Raw genomic sequence first — 20,223 nt, 5'->3', positions numbered from 1 at the left:
AATAAGAATTTAGCACTCCTTCTTGGGCTCTTTTTCCTCTGTCAACTCTCCAATGTTTGGGTGGGACTGCACCACCACCTCCAAGTCCAAGAGTACACTTTATCTTACAAGTTAAAAGGAGTTCTTCTGTTTTCTGAAGGATTAGGTAGCTAAAAGTATGGTGACTCAAATGGAAGGAGTATTGGCAGCAGAGATCATTCATTCATCCAAACAGAACAAACACTTACTGCCCTTATGTGTCAGGACTGTGTATTTAGTGAACAAAATAGACATGATCTTTCCCCTGATAGAGATCACAGTCTTGAAGAAAAAGAAATAAGAAGAAAGTAAACATGCTATAAGTTGCAATAAATGCAAAGAAAGAGGATTGGGTAGCAAGAAAGACCTACTTTAGATTTGGGTGATCAAAGTGGGCCTCCATGTGGGTTACATTTAAATAAGGTCATAGGAAGGACAACAAAAGCCTGTTCTATAAAGGTGGGTAAAGCAATACAAGAAAATACATTTGTGAATCTCAATATAAAATCTTTATAATAATCATTATATTATAAGTTTTTTACTTCTGTTTCCTTTTAAATACTATTTACCTTGTTTTGGTATAACTTCACACTTAGAAAAAAGTTACAGAAATAGTACCAAAAGCTCCTTGCACCCTTTACCCAGTGTTATCAACAACATATACTGCTCCATTTGCTTTATCATTTGGGCCACTTCATGCTACATATTTGATTTCTCTTTCTCTATATATATACATATACACCACACATTAAGATATATTCTTTCTGAGCTGAGAGCAATCTACAGACAGAATGTCTCATCCATAAATACTTCAAGATGTATCCTAACAGGATTTTCTCTACATGATCAAAGTAAATTCATCAAATCATGAAATTTAACATAGATCCATATTATTATCTAATCCATAGTTTCTACTCAAATTATTGCCATCAATATGTTTTACAGTCTTCCCTCCTCAATCTAGGATCCAATTCAGGATAATATATTGTGTTTAACTGTAAAATCTATTTAATCTCTTTCAATCTGGAACACTCTATCTTTTTCTTTTCATGAGCTAGGTACAATATTGCTCTCAATATCATAGGCTTCAGAAATTATTGTAAAGATGGACTCAGTGTCATTCCTTTGTTCCATAATACTTACAGTAAATGAAGGAAACTCTGTTAAATGTAGCAGCTACTATGTGCCTTACAAAAAGACCAAACTTTTCACCTGGTGTTCACCCTAACAAATAGCTCAACCTAAAAACCACAATCATTAACAATGCTTACATAAACAGCTACCCAAACAAACTTTCTTTGAAAATTAGTCTGTATGTACAATTCACGAATAATGTAAAACGAGTTCACAGACAGTTCTGATTGCTGTGGCTCTAGAACTTAGGCTATAATTTTACTCCACTATATAGGCACACTTGACACTGTCATTTAAGTAATTTATTTTTTTTCTTTTTCATTTAGCTCATTTCTAACAGTTCCTAAGTGATATTAATGACAGCATCATTTTGAGAAGGACCTCCTGACTTATCCTGATGTAACATCCCATGTTTTCATCCATTACCTTTGAAGCCAAAGCACTGGCAACCTTTTTTTTTTTTTTTTTTTTTTTTAATTCATGAGAGAGAGAGAGAGAGAGAGAGAGAGGGAGGCGGAGACACAGGCAGAGAGAGAAGCAGGCTCCATGCAGGGAGCCCAACGCGGGACTCAATCCTGGGTCTCCAGAATCAGGCCCTGGGCCGAAGGCAGCGCTAAACCGCTGAGCCACCTGGGCTGCCCAGCTCTGGCAACTTTAAGCAGAAGCCTCCCTCTGAATCTTCACTCTATATCCTATTTATTGTCATCTACCACCCAGGGCCTGTGTTAAAATAACACGAGAAAAATCTAACTCGTAAAGTGAGTCATCATTGCCCCATGGGTCTTACAAGCTCTGGTGGTCTTTGAGTAAATGTCAGCCAACAGTATTCCTAAAATTTGCATGGAACCACAAATGACCCAGAAGAGCCAAAGCAATCTTGAAAAAGAATAAAACCGGAGGTATCACAATGCCAGATATCAAGATATACTCAAAAGCTGTAGTAATCAAAATAGTATGGTACTGGCACAAAAACAGACACACAGATCAATAGAACAGAAGAGAGCTCAGAAATAAACCCAAGATTATATGATCAATTAATCTTTCACAAAAGAGGTTAAGAATATGCAATGGGAAAAAGTTTCTTCAACAAATGCTGCTGGAAAAACAGGATAGCTGCATGCAAAAGAATGAAACTGGACCACTTTCTTATACCATACACAAAAATAAACTCAAATGGATTAAGACCTAAATGTGAAATCTGAAACCATAAAAATCCTAGAAGAGAGTACAGGCATTTCTCTGACATCAGCTATAGCAACTTTCTTCTAGGTCTGTCCACTGCAGAAAGGCAAACAAAAGCAAAAATAAAGTAATGGGACTACGCCAAAATAAAAGCTTCTGCACAGCAAAGTAAACAATCAACAAAACTAAAAGACAACTTACTGAATTGGTGAAGATATTTGCAACTGATACATATGTGATTAATATCCAAAATATATAAAGAACTTCTACAACTCCACACCAAAAAACCCCCAAATAATCCAATTAAAAATGATGGGCGCCTGGGTGGCTCATTAGGTTAAATGTTTACCTTCGGCTCAGGTCATGATCTCCAGGTTCTGGGACTAAGCCCCATGTTGGGTTTCCTGCTCAGCAGTGAGTCTGCCTCTCTCTCTCTCTCTCTCTCTCTCTCTCTCTTATTCTCTCCCCCTCTGCCCCTCCTCCCTGCTCATCTCTCTCTCTCCCCTAATAAATATCTAAAATAAAAAGAGAGAAGACATGATCAGACACTTTTTCAAAGAGACAGGAATGGCCAAAAGACAAATGAAAACATGCTCATTATCACTCATTATTGGGAAAATGCAAATCAAAATCACAATGAGATATTAACTCATACCTGTCAAAATGGCTAAAATCAACAACACAAGAAACAACAAAAATTGGCAAGAATGTGGAGAAAAAGGAACCCCCATGTACAGTTAGTGGGGATGCAAACTAGTGCAGCTACTGTGGAAAACAGCATGGAGGGAAAAAATTAAAAATAAAAATTACCATATGATCCAGTAATTCCACTACTGGGTATTCAACCAAAGAATACAAAAACACTAATTCAAAAAGATATATGTGCCCCTATGTTTACTGTAGCATTATTTATAATAGCCAAGATATGGAAGCAACCTAGGTTCCACTGAAAAATGAGGGGCTGTATACACACACACACACACACACACACACACACACAGGGACTATTACTCAGCCATAAAAAAGAATGAAATCTTACCATTTGCAACAATATGGATGGATCTAGAGGGTATAAAGCTAAGTGAAATAAGTCAGTTGGAAAGACAAATACCATATGATCTCATTCATGTGGAATGTAAGAAACAAAACAAGTGAACAAAGAAAAAGACAAACCAAAAAACAGACTCTTAGTTACAAGAGGGGAGGTGTGTGGGGGATGGGTAAAATAGGTGTAAAGGGGATTAGAGAGTATACTTAGGAAGAGCACTAAGTAATGTGTTGAACTGTTGAGTCATTATATTATACTCTTGAAACTAATAACACTCTATACTGAAACTGAAAAACAAAACCAAAAGCATAAAGTAAAAACTAAAAGGGAATAACAACAACAACAAAAAAACCCCACACAAACAAAAAAACCTAATAGCTTCCAGTCACAAAACACTCATATTTAATTTCATATGTTCTATATATATGACATACAAAATGATCATAAGTAACACTGAGTGATTCATTATATGCCAGTAATTACGCTAAGTAATATTATACATAATAATTCCCTTATTTTTTGCAACATGTAAGATATCCATTTTAACTATTTCTTTTTGGGGTTGAGGAAAAAGATACAGAAATTATACAACTTGCCCAAAAGCAGAAAGTTAGTATGAGATCCAAGAGTTTGGACCAACTTCAGTTTACAACATTTATTCAATAAAAATTTCACCTGAGGAGCTAGGATGCCCTTTTTTAGCTTTGGATATATAAGAGCAAACAATATGATAAAGTTGCCTATTCTCACAAAGGCTACATCTTAGCTAGATGACATGAAAAAAAAAAAACTTTTTTAAAGATTCTACTTATTTACTCATGAGAGACACAGAGAGAGGCAGAGACACAGACAGATTGATGTGGGACTTGATCCTAGGACCCCAGGATCACAACCTGAGCTGAGGGCAGATGCTCAACTCAACCACTAAGCCACCCAGGTGTCCCAACATGAAAATTTTTTATCTATACAAAAATTTCCTGTTATCTACTTTCAAGAAGAATAGCTACAAAAATGCAATTATTTGTAATTATACATAACTCTAAAATATCTGCTTGTACTTTTGTTTTATTCTTTAAAGATATGAATATTGTTGACTTAACAGTAACTGCCATTGATTGTTAACAAGAACTAAAAACTGTAACAGCTACATATCCTTACAATTTCTGTGAGAAAAGCTAGTATCATCCCCATCAAAAAAAGTTCAATCATCTCTCAAAGTCACAATAGCAGAAACAATCAGTTCAAATCTATGGCTGGAACTAGAAGGAAAGAACATGAATGTACCACTAAAACACATATAGTAAATACATCCCATGACTTGCCATTTTACTGTTCCATTAGAAATCCCAATACTTGCTTTCCCCCAACAATTCTACCACTTTCTAGAACCATTTTTAAGCCTTCATTTTCCTAAACTGTACTTCCTAAATACAACACAAAAAAATATCAAGATTATGTAAGGGGAGTGGAATGGCAGAACACTTCAAAACTTGACAAATGGTAAGGTTTTCAAGTGAAAAATGAGTCACCAGCCAAGAACTGGTGTAGTCCCAGGTTATGGGAGAACAAGATTCCCCTGGGTACACAGATAACATGGTTCCTTGCAGGGGGCAAAGACTGGAAATTCTTCCATATTGTGGGTCATCTTTACACAGTGGGATTCTCCAAAAACTTCACAGCTAAAGGAATGTATGTACACAGAAGAACTTACGTATGGTAGCCAAGAACACAGCTGAGTGAAATACTGAAAGTGGTCTCCTTTGCTCTGCAGCCCCCAGAGCTAAGCAGGCATCATGGTTCCAAGGTAGAAGTGGAGTCACAGAGACCCATTCCTTTACCAGTGCTGTCTTTCACTACTCAGGGTACTCACTGGGGGCCACCAACATGGCAGGGACTCCACAGCTTCTGCTGGCAGCAGAGTATAACCAGCAAGAGAATGGGGGACCCAGAAAGTCACCTGTCTCAAGCCACACTTTCAGAGAGCGAGGCAACTCAGGATCTGGGAGTCCCTGGGCAGAAAGTATTGGGTTGGCCTCTATCCCCAGCCTGCCAGGCCCATGATCACTTAGGTGGTCCCTGTGTGTCCAGAAAAAAGATCTCCAACTGATAGCAACTGAGCATGAGCACAAAGCATGCATACCACCTTGGATGGCTCATTCTGGACTCATGGGACAAGGCAAGGGAGAGGTTTCTTCTGTTACATAAAAATCTACATAAACAGCCTTGATCTTGCATCTTAACCAGCAAAGCCTAAATACTTATCTGGTCTTTTACAAAAAAAGTTTGCCAGCTTCTGCTCTAAGGCTTGAGCAACTGCAGCCAATTCACTGAGAGCTTGCACATACCTGGGTTATCACCAGGCATCTAACAGTCAAGAACTGAAGCCTAATGGTGAACACATGCTGTTTGCAACCGCAACACTCCCTGGAAATGATAGCAACAACAGCAGAGAGGAAGCCCTCCAGGAGACAGGCCCAATTTCCCAGCTAGCTTTCTAACACAGGACCAGTTTCTGGGCAGGTCACAGGAGTTACTCATTTTCTGACTTATGGGGAGGGGAAAGGGGAGAAATCAAAAAAAATGGATGAATCTTTCCATTACCTGCACTTCATTTATTTAATCCAAATATCAAAAGATGGGATCTGACTTTCTCCTCAAAACTGGTAAATGGGACAGTGTTACAACAAGTAATTAAAGGTTAACAGCCTTAAAAAAAAAAAGTTTCAGGGATCCCTGGGTGGCTCAGCGGTTTAGCCCCTGCCTTTGGCCCAGGGTGTGATCCTGGAGTCCCGGGATCGAGTCCCTCATCAGGCTCCCTGCATGGAGCCTGCTTCTCCCTCTGCCTGTGTCTCTGCCTCTCTCTGTGTGTCTCTCATGAATAAATAAATAAAATCTTTAAAAAAATTTTCTATGAATTAGTAAGAAAATCCTAAAAATCCACAATAAATAGTGCATGAGAAAGTGATTCAAGTAGTTAACAAATGAGAAAAATACATGAAACCTTCTCAGTAAAGGAATACAAATCTGAAAAAGACATTATTTTCACCTATTAAACAAGCAAGAGTTTCAGACTAAGATTCCTAGATTTTCAATCTAAGAGAAAAGATATACAATAAAGTAAAATGTTAGTTTGCACAAAATTTCTCTTTGCATAAAAACACATCATCTATAACCCCACTGAAATAAAGGCAGTGACAACCTAGAGCAATAACCAAGTAGCCACAGTACCTTGTAGGGTAAAGAATTCACCTTATTCAGGGGCACGTGGGTGGCTCAGTTAGGCATCTGCCTTTGGCTCAGGTCGTGATCCCAGAGTCCTGGGATCCAACCCCACTGATCCCTGCTTAGTGGGGAGCCTGCTTCTCTCTCTCTCTCCTGCTGGTGTACTCTCTCTCAAATAAATAAATAAAATCTTAAAAAAAAAAAAAAAGAATTACCCTTATCAAAGAGAGGTCTGGCCTTTATTCTTGGCTATGAGGAGGGGAACCTGAGGAATGTCCTGCTTGATAAGGAATGTCTGTTTGGGGGCTTTAGAACAGTCTAACAATGTGAATGATTTATAATGGCAGCTTTAGGATATACAGTATCCATTCCCATCTCCAGAAAAAATGGAAACTAAAGCCATTAGTTGGACGACCTCCAAGAAGAGCTAGAGACTAAAGGTCTCTACCATATAAAGATGATAGAGCCTCAATAAAAACCCCAGACACCAAAGACTCAGGTAAGCTTCCCGAGTTAGCATTACTCTAATGTAGTGTCACACACTCTGGCTAAGATGAAGTAATTCTGTCCATGATTCCACAGGAGAGGGCAACCAGAGGATCTGCATTTCAAACCCTTCCAGACTCTCCATGCACATCTTCCTTTGCCTGCTTTTTTTTTTTTTTTTAATTTTTATTTATGAGTCATAGAGAGAGAGAGAGAGAGAGAGAGAGAGACAGAGGCAGAGACATAGGCAGAGGGAGAAGCAGGCTCCGTGCACCGGGAGCCCGACGTGGGACTCGATCCCGGGTCTCCAGGATCACGCCCTGGGCCAAAGGCAGGCGCTAAACCGCTGCGCCACCCAGGGATCCCCCTTTGCCTGCTTTTAATTTTAATGTGCATCCTTTTGCTAATCAAGGAAAAGGAAATCATAATTAAGCGAATCATAATTAAGTACAGCATTTCCCCAAGGTCTGTGAGCCATCCTAGTGAATTCTCCAACCTGAAGGTGGTTGGAGGAACACCAAATCTGTAGTCAGCTGATCCGAAGTGCATGGTCCTGGGCACCACCAAACAGGTGGCTGGTATTCAAAGTGAGAGAAGTCTTATAGAGACTGTTCCATCTAACTTCAGAATATTTGTACATATAACTCTAAAATCACTGTACCCATGTTGTGGTTTCTAAATGGGACCTTTGGAGAAGTGTCTGATTCCAAAAATCTGAAGTAGAAAAACGTACTGATCACATAAGCCTGTAAAATTAAGATATGCCATTAAGCAAAGAAGCTACAAAAGAATAATAAGACCAGGTCAAAAGGGAAAGAAATCAACTTCAACAGGCTTTCGTGACTAAGATGGCACTGTCTGAGCATACAAAGAATACTTACAAATACTGTGTTATATACTACAATTAGTATAAACTCTGTAAATATTCATGTTCATAATGATACAAAAAAGAAACCAACCTTCACTGAGTTAGAGTAGCACCTATTCTAGAAATAAAAAAGGGAAGGATTTAAGGACTTATGCTCTCTTTCCCACATAAATTATACTTCAGATAACCAATATAATGAAGAAATAGCTTTTTGTAGAAAAGCTCCAACTATTACTACAGGCAAAATATGGAAGATGACAATTTTGCAATGAAATAATGGATCTATACATCAATAGACATTAAAATAATTAGAAGAAATCTGACAGATTAAGCCTGATGACAAACATGAACATACTGATCACCTGTCACACTGCTATCAAGTTTCTGTGTCTCAACCGGATGTATACAGTTTACCTATGAAATATTCTTGCCTATCTCCTCCCCAAGAAACACAAACCCCAATTTAAAAAAACTTTTACATCTATGTAGTTACCAGTTTATAGGTAACATGTGGTGTAGGGGAAAAGAAAAACAGTATTATAAGAAAATAACCAGCTAAATTCAGAAATAAACATTCTATAGGACAATGACCTAACTTAATGGCTTCAAAAACACAGGAAAAAGTCTACCTATTAAAGAAAATGTAAGAGATAATAATCAAATGTGTGGACTTCTTTGGATCCTAAAATAAAACTACTATAAAATATACTTTTGAAATTAAGCATGGAAATCTGAAGATGAATTAAGTATTAGACTATACAGAAGAATTACTATTCCATTTTGGTCATGACAATGGCATTTTAGTTATGAAACAATGCATTCTGGAAAATTAGTGTGTAAAATGATATGAGATGTTTTAAAACAGTCTAGCAATAACGAAAGCAGAAGGGGGAGAGAGAGGGGAAGGTAAGTAAGGCAGAAGGACAGTTAGGATCACCAAAATACCAGTAACTATTAAAGCACATGGGATGGACAGATTAGATTCACTGTAGTAGTCTCTCTACTTAGGACAAACGGATGGTTACTAGAAGGGATACACAGGAGGGGGTGGAGGGATGGGCTAAATAGGAAATTGGGATTAAAGAGTACACCTGTCCTGATGAGCTCCAGGTGATGTATGGAAGTGCTGAATCACTATATTGTACACCTGAAATTAACACTATACGTTAACTGGGATTAAAATAAAAACTTAAAATATATTCTACTTTTATGTACGTTTGCAACTTTCTACAAAATAGTACAAAAGTTATCACAAGCATTTTGATAATCATATTCAGCATTCATATATTATAGCTGGAGATCCACTATAAATAATTCTGACTTTTTGGAAAAGCAACTGGTGTTCATGAGTAGGTAAGTAGAAGTTTCATAAACATACATTTCTCTTAACCTAATAACTGTACCATAAAATTATAGTTCAAGTATATACAAAATACTTCACTACTTGTGAAGAGTGTTAAAAATACTTGGCTACTCATTCATCTATTCATACAGTAAAACAAGATATACAATAATTTTTTAAGAACTTATGATGTTGAATGAAAACAATACGCATAATATGACCACAAATGTGTAAAAACATGAGAGAAATACACAATGGTAAATAAATACCTCTAGCACTGGAATTAGTAATAACCTAGTAAAAACAATTTAGCTGCTGCCAGAATACACCACCTTCCTGGTTATAATCTGACCTAATGTGAAGGAAAAACAACTGACTCATATAGCAAGAGCTTAACGGACCTGGTTTAATTTTTTTTAAGAAACATTCAAGAGAGACAGTGAGAAATAGCATGCAGGAGATCAAGCATAAGCAGGAAGAGGGAGCTGAGCACAGAGCCTGACAAGCCTGACATAGGGCTTCACCAGGACCTGAGCTGAAGGCAGATGCTTAACCAAGTGAGCCAACCAGGCGCCCCCTGATTTAGATTCTTAATCTGCTACTTATAGGTTGAGTTGAAAAAAGTACCTTATACTCCCTAAGATTCAATTTTCTCATCTAAAAAGTAGAGGAAACATTTTCCTTGCTGGGTTATTGAAGGTATACTGTTCTTCAAAATTTACAAGACACAAGTTGTAAGAGAAGGGGAGGTGATGGGGATAGGGGTGCCATGACATATAATTGAAACAAGATTAGGCCATGAAATAACTATTCATACAAAATGATGGTTACATGTGATCAATATTCTATTGCCTATTTCTGTTAACTTCCATAATAAGTAAATATAAAAATACAATAACAAAACAAAACTTACAGAACACTTCCAGAGGTTTCTCACACCTTCAAGAGAACAAAAATAGTATAGCTAAAAGCTTGGCTCAATAACCTGGTTTTTCTGCATTTTGGTTATGTTTTTGTTTTTGCTTTTTTGAGCAATGCTAGGAGTTATTCACTAACGCAAGTCCATTCTATAAAAGGCTGCTGTAAGGAACCCTGTCTGCTCTAAACCTAACTCCTGACAATGCCTATATAAGGGTGACATGCATGTTAGAAATTATGTGTCCCACACTTCCTGAAGTTCATGCTGGACAAAAATTTAATTTCCCCCCACAGCTGTTGTTCTTTTTTTTGCGTGTTGATAGCAAGTTACTGAAACACTTTCTGAAAGCATCTTTTCACTGTGTTAAGACAGTGCTAAGAAATTCTTTTCCGTAATTTCTCAGAGAATTGTGAACTTGTTGAAAAAGTCTGGACCTAGCATATATATCAAATCTCAGCACATCATATTTGCAGCCAATCCACGAACAAGCAAATATACAAATAATATACAATACATAATATATAGGGGCTCTGTGAACAATAATGGCAAATAAAATGAAAATCCCAGCTTCCTATGAGTAAACACATATATTCAGAAATATAGAAATCAAACTTTCATTTTATACCAACACCTATCAACATACAAAGGATTTGCAGTTTTCTGACTCTCAAACTACACGCCTTTAATTTTTCAACAAAGATCACCACAGACATGAAAATTAAAATTTACTTACAAGTTACAAGTGTTCCTGGATTATCACTGCAATGAGAAGAACTTTGACCTTGAGGACATCCAAAATGTCTGCCTATTCAAGATTCTGTAAGATAAAGTTGATGTACAGGGCTCAAGCCATCTAAGAGACCAAAGTGTCTCTTCAAGACAGAGACAATCTTGTGAGGTTAACAAAACATAACTAACAATTCAAACTACCTAATGTGAAAATAAACAGTTACCGTCCTGGAGTTTCATTACTCTTCACATGAGCATTCAGTCCTATTCCATACACAGGGATAGCATACAGATCACCATTTTTCCCATCACCTAAATCTCTTTATAAACTTGCCTGACCTTAACTTCTCTCTTCTGTACCTTAGCTCCTAAATTGCGAAAGTCTTTCCTGAAAAAAAATCTACTTCTGTCTTTAGCTGTTACTTTGACCCTGGATTACAAATTTTTATGTGATCACATCATAGTTTCACAGCAGAGTTTGTTTGGCTCAAGAATAATTTTATTTCTGTATTTATTTTTTTTCCATATTTCACATATTGGACACAATGGGTGATGGAACAAATTTTTGTGTAAGCGAAAGTTTTAATTCAGATTCTAACTGAAAAGTGTGGTTTATAAAAATTATTATATGCTCTAAATGGGTGCCAAAAAATTTATTCATAATTTTTAAAATTCTCTTCTTAAAATATAAAACACCCAGAATGTGATCCTGGAGACCGGGGATCGAGTCCCGCATCGGGCTCCCTGCATGGAGCCTGCTTTTCCATCTGCCGGTGTCTCTGCCTCTCTCTCTCTCTGTCTCTCATGAACAAAATCTTTTCTAAATAAATAAATAAATAAATAAATAACTTCCATAAAGACTGTAATTTAAGTTCAGTTATGAAATTTTATTTAATTATATCTTCTCTAGACAATCCATGAGCCACATGACTTTATCAACTAAAAATCTGTAGTTAAAAAAACGTCCTCATCCCTATACATCAAGATTTCCATTTGGTAATGTATAAAATGGGAATGTTAGTAATACCTATCTCATAAAGCTTTGTGGAAAACAAGTAAAATTACCTATGCAAAGAGCTTAATATTTAGTACAATACCAACTGCACATTACATAGTCCAAAATGTTACCTAGGAACAGGAAGTAACTCTTGCAACGTAAAAAGTACTCAAGAACACCTATTGAGTGAGTAGGCTCTCACAAGTAGACATATTGTTAGAATACTACTAGCAGTAAGTGATCAACAAAACAGACGTCAAGTAGTTAACTGAGAAAGACCTCATCCAACTTGCTAAATTTTGGTAGTTTCCTTAGAGCCAAGGTATCCCAAGGCTCTTTAATTAAAAAAGAAAGATAATAATCTTCTCTACCTTAAACATCTCCAGAGTTTCTCCTGCTGACCGGGATTCACCAATGGTAATCAACTCTGATGTCATATATATAGTAAGTACTCTTTGGTCTGCAAACCACTCTCTTCTACTTACTCCCAATTAAGCTATCTAATTCAGAGCTTACTACTGTGTATCCAAGCTCTGACAACAATCTAACTGAGCTCCTCTATTCAGTAGATTTCATTTCAAATACATCCTGGAGAATACTACCAACAAAAAATGTTAGAGGTCTTATTTTAATGTCACTTTAACTCTCCCCAACTAAAAATGCTTCATACCATCTACTCAACTGTCTAAATTTTTTGGAGTAAATATCCAATATTGTCTTTCTGTGCCTGTGCCTCATTACATGAAACTCCATACCATTTAAACTGATCTCTTGATGAAATCATAAGCCTGAGAGAGATAATAATTCTTGCCTTACTCATGTCATTTCATTGTCTCTATTTTATAACCATGAAGTCACAAACACCCTATCATAAAGTCTTCAATCTACTGGCTGTCAACAATGTACCTAAAGCACTTAGAGCCCAGAACTTTAAGTTTCAACTAATCAAATAGTGTTTGTATCCAGAACATAAATAAATGTCTTTCTCTATATTTTTCCCCACAGGTGAAATGCCTCACATTCCCCAAACCATACTGTAAACAGCTAGAGAAAACTTGGCCATGCTTTACACCTCTCTTCAAGACACTACAGTACCTAACCTACTACCAAGACATTAGATAATCAATGAATGAGGCCAAGGCTATGGAGAAGGACTAGTGCAAGAACCACAACTGTGAAAAACAAATACAAAGTGGCTCAAAGAGAATCCACAGGAATATTTTGTAAGAATGTACTATATATCCTCTATGCTTGCTATCAAAATAAGATGGCCCAACAAAGCTGAATTCACTCCTTGGTATATAATTGTTAAAATCTTAAGCAAAAGGGGCATTAGGCATTAATAACCAAGCACATCTTTGGGCATCGTGAAAATGAACAGAACTCATCCTGAAAAAATACTGAAACAGAAGATAGATCTGGGTTTTAGCCCTAGATTCACATCTTTCCTTCTGTGACACGAGAGCCTAATTTCACCAAATCTCAGTTTCTTCAACTAAAAACTGAGAAGGGTACACTGGCTAATTCCTCCAAGTTTTTATAAAATGTCAGATTCACATTAAATTCCGTTCTAACTTACTTAATGTGCCAGCTTCTAAAGATTAAAAAAAAAGAAGTATATGCTATCTCCTTTGAAGAAGCTTAATCACAGGGGATCCCTGGGTTTGGCGCCTGCCTGTGGCCCAGGGCGCGATCCTGGAGACCCGGGATCGAGTCCCATGTCGGGCTCCCAGTGCATGGAGCCTGCTTCTCCCTCTGCCTGTGTCTCTGCCTCTCTCTCTCTCTCTCTCTATCATATATAAAAAAAAAAAAAAAAAAAAAAAAAAAGCTTAATCACAGGGCAGCCCAGGTGGCTCAGCAGTTTAGCGCCCCTTTCAGCCCAGGGCCTGATGGGGGGGGGGGGGAATGGAGTCCCATGTCCAGCTCCCCCTGCATGGTGCCTGCTTCTCCCTCTGCCTATGTCTGTGCCTCTCTCTCTCTCTCTGTGTCTCTCTCATGAATAAATATATAAATAAAATCTTTAAAAAAAGCTTAATCACATAAAATGAATATGACAATACAATGCGGTACATACAATAGAGATATGCAAAAGTTGTACTGAGAAGAAACGAGCATGAGTTCACGTAAAGGAGGTGTCATTCCAAAAAATACCAAAAAGGATATGTAAAATTGAGTTCCTGCTAGAAACCAATGATTTACCCTCCCCAATCACATTTGCTAAAATCTAAGAAGATAAGCTTAGCAAATCACTAATCTCCTTGAAGAAATCAAACATTAAGAAGTGTTAACCCTTTTATCAATTTACGAAGTTGGGATTGCTCATTAAGCACACTTTCCCCTGACCTACATAAAATCTATCAAACTTCTAAGTGGATTGCATCTAAATGATCTAAGAACTATATTCTTACACACAATGGTAAATTGCCAGCATTTAAGTCAACTGCTGCTGAGTTACAAATTAACTTTATGTGACAGAAAATTTCAGCCTAGTACATAATACAGTATTACTTTTTACCAAAGTCAAGATTTGCTAAAATCTGCCCCATACTCATTTTCTATAAAAATTAATTTTTATAAAATGAAATCATAAGTATGACACAAGCTAACCCAGTTTTTTTTTTTAATTTTTTTATTTAATCATGAGAGAGAGAGAGAGAGAGAGGCAGAGACACAGGCAGAGGGAGAAGCAGGCTCCATGCTGGGAGCCCCACATAGGACTTGATCCCGGGTCTCCAGGATCAGGCCCTGGACTGAAGGCGGCCCTAAACCACTGAGCCACCTGGGCTACCCTAACCCAGTTTTAAATTAAAAGCAATAGACAAGTAAATAATTGACAAGATTTTTTTCTTTCCTTTTTTTTTTTTAAAGGTTTTATTTATTTATTCATTCATGAAAGACACAGAGAGAGGCAGAGATACAGACAGAGGGAGAAGCAGGCTCCATGCAGGGAGCCCAATAAGGGACTCGATCCCAGGACCCCGGGATCACGACCTAAACCAAAGGCAGATGCTCAACCACTGAGCCACCCAGGCGCCCTGATATAGATTTTCTTAAAATTATTATGTGGTCCCCCTTGCCTAAACAGTGTCTTTAGTTTCTGTCCATTGAGACAATAACTATTAAGTCTCCATTGTATATATATATACACCTGTATACGTATCTACATCTATACATGCAGGGAGAGAGAGACAGAGACCCTGTAGGAAAGAGTATTTATCAAAACATGTCAAACATAGTCTAACAGCTATTAAACCTGCGATTCTGGCCCATTAATAGATAACTTATGGAACAATAGATTCAAATATATCTTCATATAAACAATAACAGAATTTCAAATTGGGGGAAAGGATAAAATGTTCATGCAACCGTACTATGACAAATGGCTATCTACACCATGCAGAAAGATTAATTCTACTGAAATGTCATCAGTTTTTACCCTTTAGGTTACTTCTGATGACCAGAAGGAACAGTGTTGATTCTTGGATTCCTGATATCTCACAATGAGCACACTGCCAGTTTTGACAAGAACAGAAATTGGTACAATTTATAAAGAGATTTAATCTGGCAATATGTATCAAAATTTAAATTGTATAAATTAAAATGTACAAACCACCACCCTACCTCTGAAAATATTGGAAGCAAATAAACAAACAAATGTACCAAGGTATATACCCAATGAATTTTTATTTTTAACAATGAAAAATCAGAAAGCTATCAATCATGATTTGTCAAATTACGGTACAGCTATATATTATTTAGACATTTAAAATGGTAGCTCTTTACATACTGATTAGTGATGCATTTATTATTTAGTAGGAAAAGTAATTATAGTATATATCATGTGATTCTGTTTGTGGATTTTATTGTTATTTTATTAACTAATGGTGAAGGAGTACATGTACACAAAAGCATTAAAGAAGTCTGGACTGCAGCAATTTTTTCTAGCTATTTCTCCTGAGGCAAAGAAAACAAAAGCACAAGTAAGGAGACAATCAACAAAACTACAGACAACCTATTGCATGGAAAATATTTGCAAATGACATATCTGATAAAGGATTAATATCCCAACTATATAAAGAACTTATAAAACCCAACACAAAGAAAACAAAATAAAAAACAAGAAGACATGAACAAAAATTTCTCCAAAGAAGATATTCAAATGGCCAACAGACACATGAAAAGATGTTCATCATCACTTATCAGAGAAATGAAAATCAAAATTGCAATGAGATAATACCTCCCACCGGTCAGGGTGGCAAAAATGAGAAGCAGAAGAAACAAGTGTTGACAAGGATGTGGAGAAAAATGAACACTCCTGCAAATTGGTGCAGGCACTATGGAAAACAGCATGGAGGTTCCTCAAAAAGTTAAAAACAGAACTACCCTATGATTCAGCAATTACACCACTGGGTATTTACCGCCAAAATATAAAAACACTAATTCAAAGGGATGGATGCACTCCTATGTTTACAGCAGCATTATTTACAATAGCGAATTATGGAAGCAGTCCAAGTGTCCATCAACTGATGAAAGGATAAAGATATGATGTATCACACACACATTCCCCACAAGAAAGAATATTATTCAGTCATGAAGCATGAAATCTTGCCATTTGCAATGACATGGACAGAGCTGGAGAGTATAACACTAAGTGATATAAGTCAGAGAAAAATACCATAGGATTTCACTGATCTGCAGAATTTAAGAAACAAATTAAATAAGAGGTGGAAAAAAGAGATGAAAACCAAAAACAAACTTTTTAACTATATAGAACTGATGGTTAACAGAGGGGAGGAAGTTGGGGGGATAGGTTAAATAGGTGATGGGGATTAATTAGTACCTTTATGATGATGAGCACTAGATGATATACAGAATCACTGAGTCACTATATTGTACACTTGAAACTAATAACACCGTGTTAACTACCTAGAAGTAAAATTAAAACCTAAAAAAAAAAAATTCTGGAACCATTTTTAGCATCAATTTTGTTACAACGGCTATTTCTGGATGCAGGACTTTCACTTTCCCTGGTCTCCTTAAAAATCACATTTATGGGGACGCCTGGGTGGCTCAGAGTTTGAGCGTCTGTCTTTGGCTCAGGGCATGATCCCAGCGCCCTGGGATCGAGTCCCACATCAGACTCCCTGTGAGAAGCCTGCTTCTCCCTCTGCCTATGTCTCTTTCTCTGTGTCTCTCATGAATAAATAAAATCTTTTTAAAAAAATCACACTTATAATCAGAGGTAAAAATACTTATTTCCATTTTGAAAAAGAAAAAAAGACAACACTTTTTATGCAACACCAAGAAATAAAGAACCTGAATATGTTGCCCTTGAAGAGCCAGTCCAACTAAAAGAATAAGACAATGACCCCCACCTACTATTCCCATTCTAGCCCCCAATCTGCCATCCCAGTGTAGGTTTGCCTTCCCATTCAACTATCTTCCCTACATGGTCACTCATATTTAGTTGTCCAACTGTTACCTTTACATATATGTAAGAGGGAAAACAGAACTGTGAAAAGAAAATGAGATTTGGAATCAGAAGAGCTGTATGTAAGTCCTATTCCCACTAACAACTGTGTGACTCAGACTAACCTGATCAAACTTAAATTATTATTATTTTTTTGTTTGGTAAGATTTTTTAAGTAAGCTCTACACCTAACATGGGGCTCGAATTCACAGCACCAGGAGTCCACAGACAGAGCCAGCCAAGCACCCTTAAACTTGTTATTTTCATTACAAAGAGAAACTCCCAATCTCACAGGGTTGATGTGAAAATGCAAAGAACCTACAGATAAACTGAGGAGTTATGCAAACTGATAATGCAATACAAAAGTCAGATACTGTTGGTTAACTAACCCAGGTCTCTGCCCCCAGGCACAGGACTAGCACTCAGCAGATGCTAAATATCCTCCATTAGCAATCATGCTTCTGATACCACAAACTTGACAAATCCACATTTCAATTCAGTGCTTCTCCTTTGAAACTATTCCCTAACTTCTTTTGTTAAAAAAGCTATCATTCTCCCATTGTTCACAACTTCAGTTATTTCCATCTAAAAGCCTATCCATTTTTCCTTTAGAATCCAATCCTTAATTTTCCAATGACATAACTCTTATTTTAGAGCCTGGAAACTCTTCTTGCTGCCTTTAAGGCTCCATCTTGCTCCAAGTCTTCCTGAGCAGTTAGAACCAGTTACACCAGTTATTAACTACTGTCTCCAGGCTGCACCCCTCAAGAACCTTCCCTAGATCCTCACAGTTGCCTACAGCAAGACACAAATCAATGGCCTACCACCCTCTGTAGCTTGTTTCTTTGTAGCTCTCTCCTGTGACCTCAAGTATAGTACCTCACAGTTTCACTGAATTTCATTATGTCTTCTCCTTGAAGAATGTGAATTTGCCAACGCTGGCTTAAAGCTACATAAATATTAAAATAAAAGTACAGGCTTTGAAGCAAGATTTACCTCTGTGTGAATCCCATCTCTCCCAATGAGGCTCAAATAACCTTTGCACTTCAGTTGACCACCCATAAACTGAAATGATACCTTTTACAGAATGTATTTCAGACTCCTTTCCAGCGCAAGGACTATAATAAAAGCTCTAAAAATGGTGGCGATTATAACTTTAACTCTGACATTCATGGACTTCATAATTAAGCCCTAGTTTACCTTTCTAGAAATATTTCCAACTACTCTTCTACATGAAACTTATATTCTCTCACTTTATATTGCCCTGCTGGAATCAATTTCCCCAATTTCTGCTAATCTGATTTTTACTCATCCAAGTACAGTGCAAAAACATGGTTCATTAGCACTACTGGGAAGTTTTCCCTAACCGTGGGTGGCCCACAAGCACTCTTTTCCCTCTGAATTTACAGAGCTCTTACTAGCTACATAAGGTAGTAGGAATTATCAGAGGAAGAAAAAAAAAAATCTCACATCATAAAAAGACATTTGCCCTGCTTGGATACTCTTGGGATACATTCAGCTATAAGTGAGGGGGCGAGTAGCGATATAAAAGCATCTCCTTTATATATATATGTAAAACACTATCCAATTTATCAACCGGAGATTTACAATTTCCTCTTTGAGAGGCTGCCACCATAATGATTAGGTCAGCTATTCCAGTTTACTGTCAACTATTTAAAATTTAAAATTAGCTTCCTTATGGGGAAAACAAAGGGAAAGACTTCAATTTCTGATGTCCCAAACTGAATACATTTAAGTCATTACTCACTCTCAATTTGTTAAACATCCAACATTAGCCAGAAACTGTGCTAGGTGTTGGAATTACAATTTCCCACAAGTTGCTTTCAAGTCTAGTAGAATTCACAAAATCTGGACAAACTAGATACGTTGGACCAAAAGTTTCATGGAGAAAGAACAAGACTTAGGAATAATTTTGTCTGATTTGTAATTCTGCAAATTGCAGAATATGATTCCATGGAGGGGTCACTGCGTGCTGCACCAATGAAAATAATGTTCACCACATATGGAAAATCTTAGGTTACCCAGGGGACTGAAAATGGGACTTCGAACCCTCCATATCAGATTATTTCTATCTGATCCTACCTTTTTCTCTGCCAAGGGGGGGAAAAAGAGTAAGTCAGCCATTTTCCTCACATTCTCCCAAAGAGAACCTTTTCCATAGAAGTTCAGAGCCTCCTAAACAAAGCTATAACTAGACAAGCAACTTCATATACAGATAGCACCAAAAGAATAGAGACAACAGGAATACTTTTAATAGTATGGCTTCTGGGCTTTTTTTCCCTATTCATACCAAAAAAAAAAAAAAAATGTATGTGTATATACAAACAGTTTGGTTTTATAAAAATGAGTTGATGAACATCATGCATATGCTATACAGCTTGTTTGAATTGAATAATACAATGTGGGAATATTTCCATCAATACATATAAATGTATTTCACATTTGCTGTCCTGCCATTCATAAAAATTACGTAAAATGCATGACTTGCAGATAATTTGAATTTGGAATATTAGTAAATCTAAAAAACAAAAGTCCCAATACAGAATATCACTAGATGTCATTTTGAATTAGCCTCACTCATAAAAAACTTAATTCACTTTGTAATTATTAGGGTATTTAAACATGTTTTTTTTAATATATGCTATGTCACTTTGTAACTTCTGCTTAACAGAAATACAAAAAGAAAGTTAAAATGAAATTCAGTCAAATTTACTAGATAACAGTTCTTCCTCTAAATTATGCCACGTATGGAAGCCACATCCATTTTTTTCTGTATTCTTGTCAGCA

The 20,223-nt window shown here is 36.9% G+C and overlaps 1 protein-coding gene across 4 annotated transcripts in view; it reads right to left on the bottom strand.

Moving 5' to 3' along the window:
• The window catches only part of RB1CC1 (RB1 inducible coiled-coil 1), a 98,050-nt gene that overhangs the window by 73,008 nt on the left and 4,819 nt on the right, over window positions 1-20,223 (bottom strand). Inside the window, exon 2 of one of the 4 annotated variants that reach the window (XM_072804637.1) lies at window positions 10,953-11,036. The exons of the other annotated variants lie outside the window; for them this stretch is intronic. The gene's annotated coding sequence lies outside the window, so the exon portion shown is untranslated. The remainder of the gene's footprint in view (window positions 1-10,952; window positions 11,037-20,223) is intronic. 4 annotated transcript variants of the gene reach the window in all.

The sequence above is a fragment of the Canis lupus genome, chromosome 28, assembly GCF_048164855.1.
Source record: "Canis lupus baileyi chromosome 28, mCanLup2.hap1, whole genome shotgun sequence".
In the NCBI taxonomy this organism is placed as follows: Eukaryota; Metazoa; Chordata; class Mammalia; order Carnivora; family Canidae; genus Canis; species Canis lupus.
The sequence above is the reverse complement of the archived record's forward strand: the minus strand, read 5'-3'. Positions and strand labels throughout refer to the sequence as shown.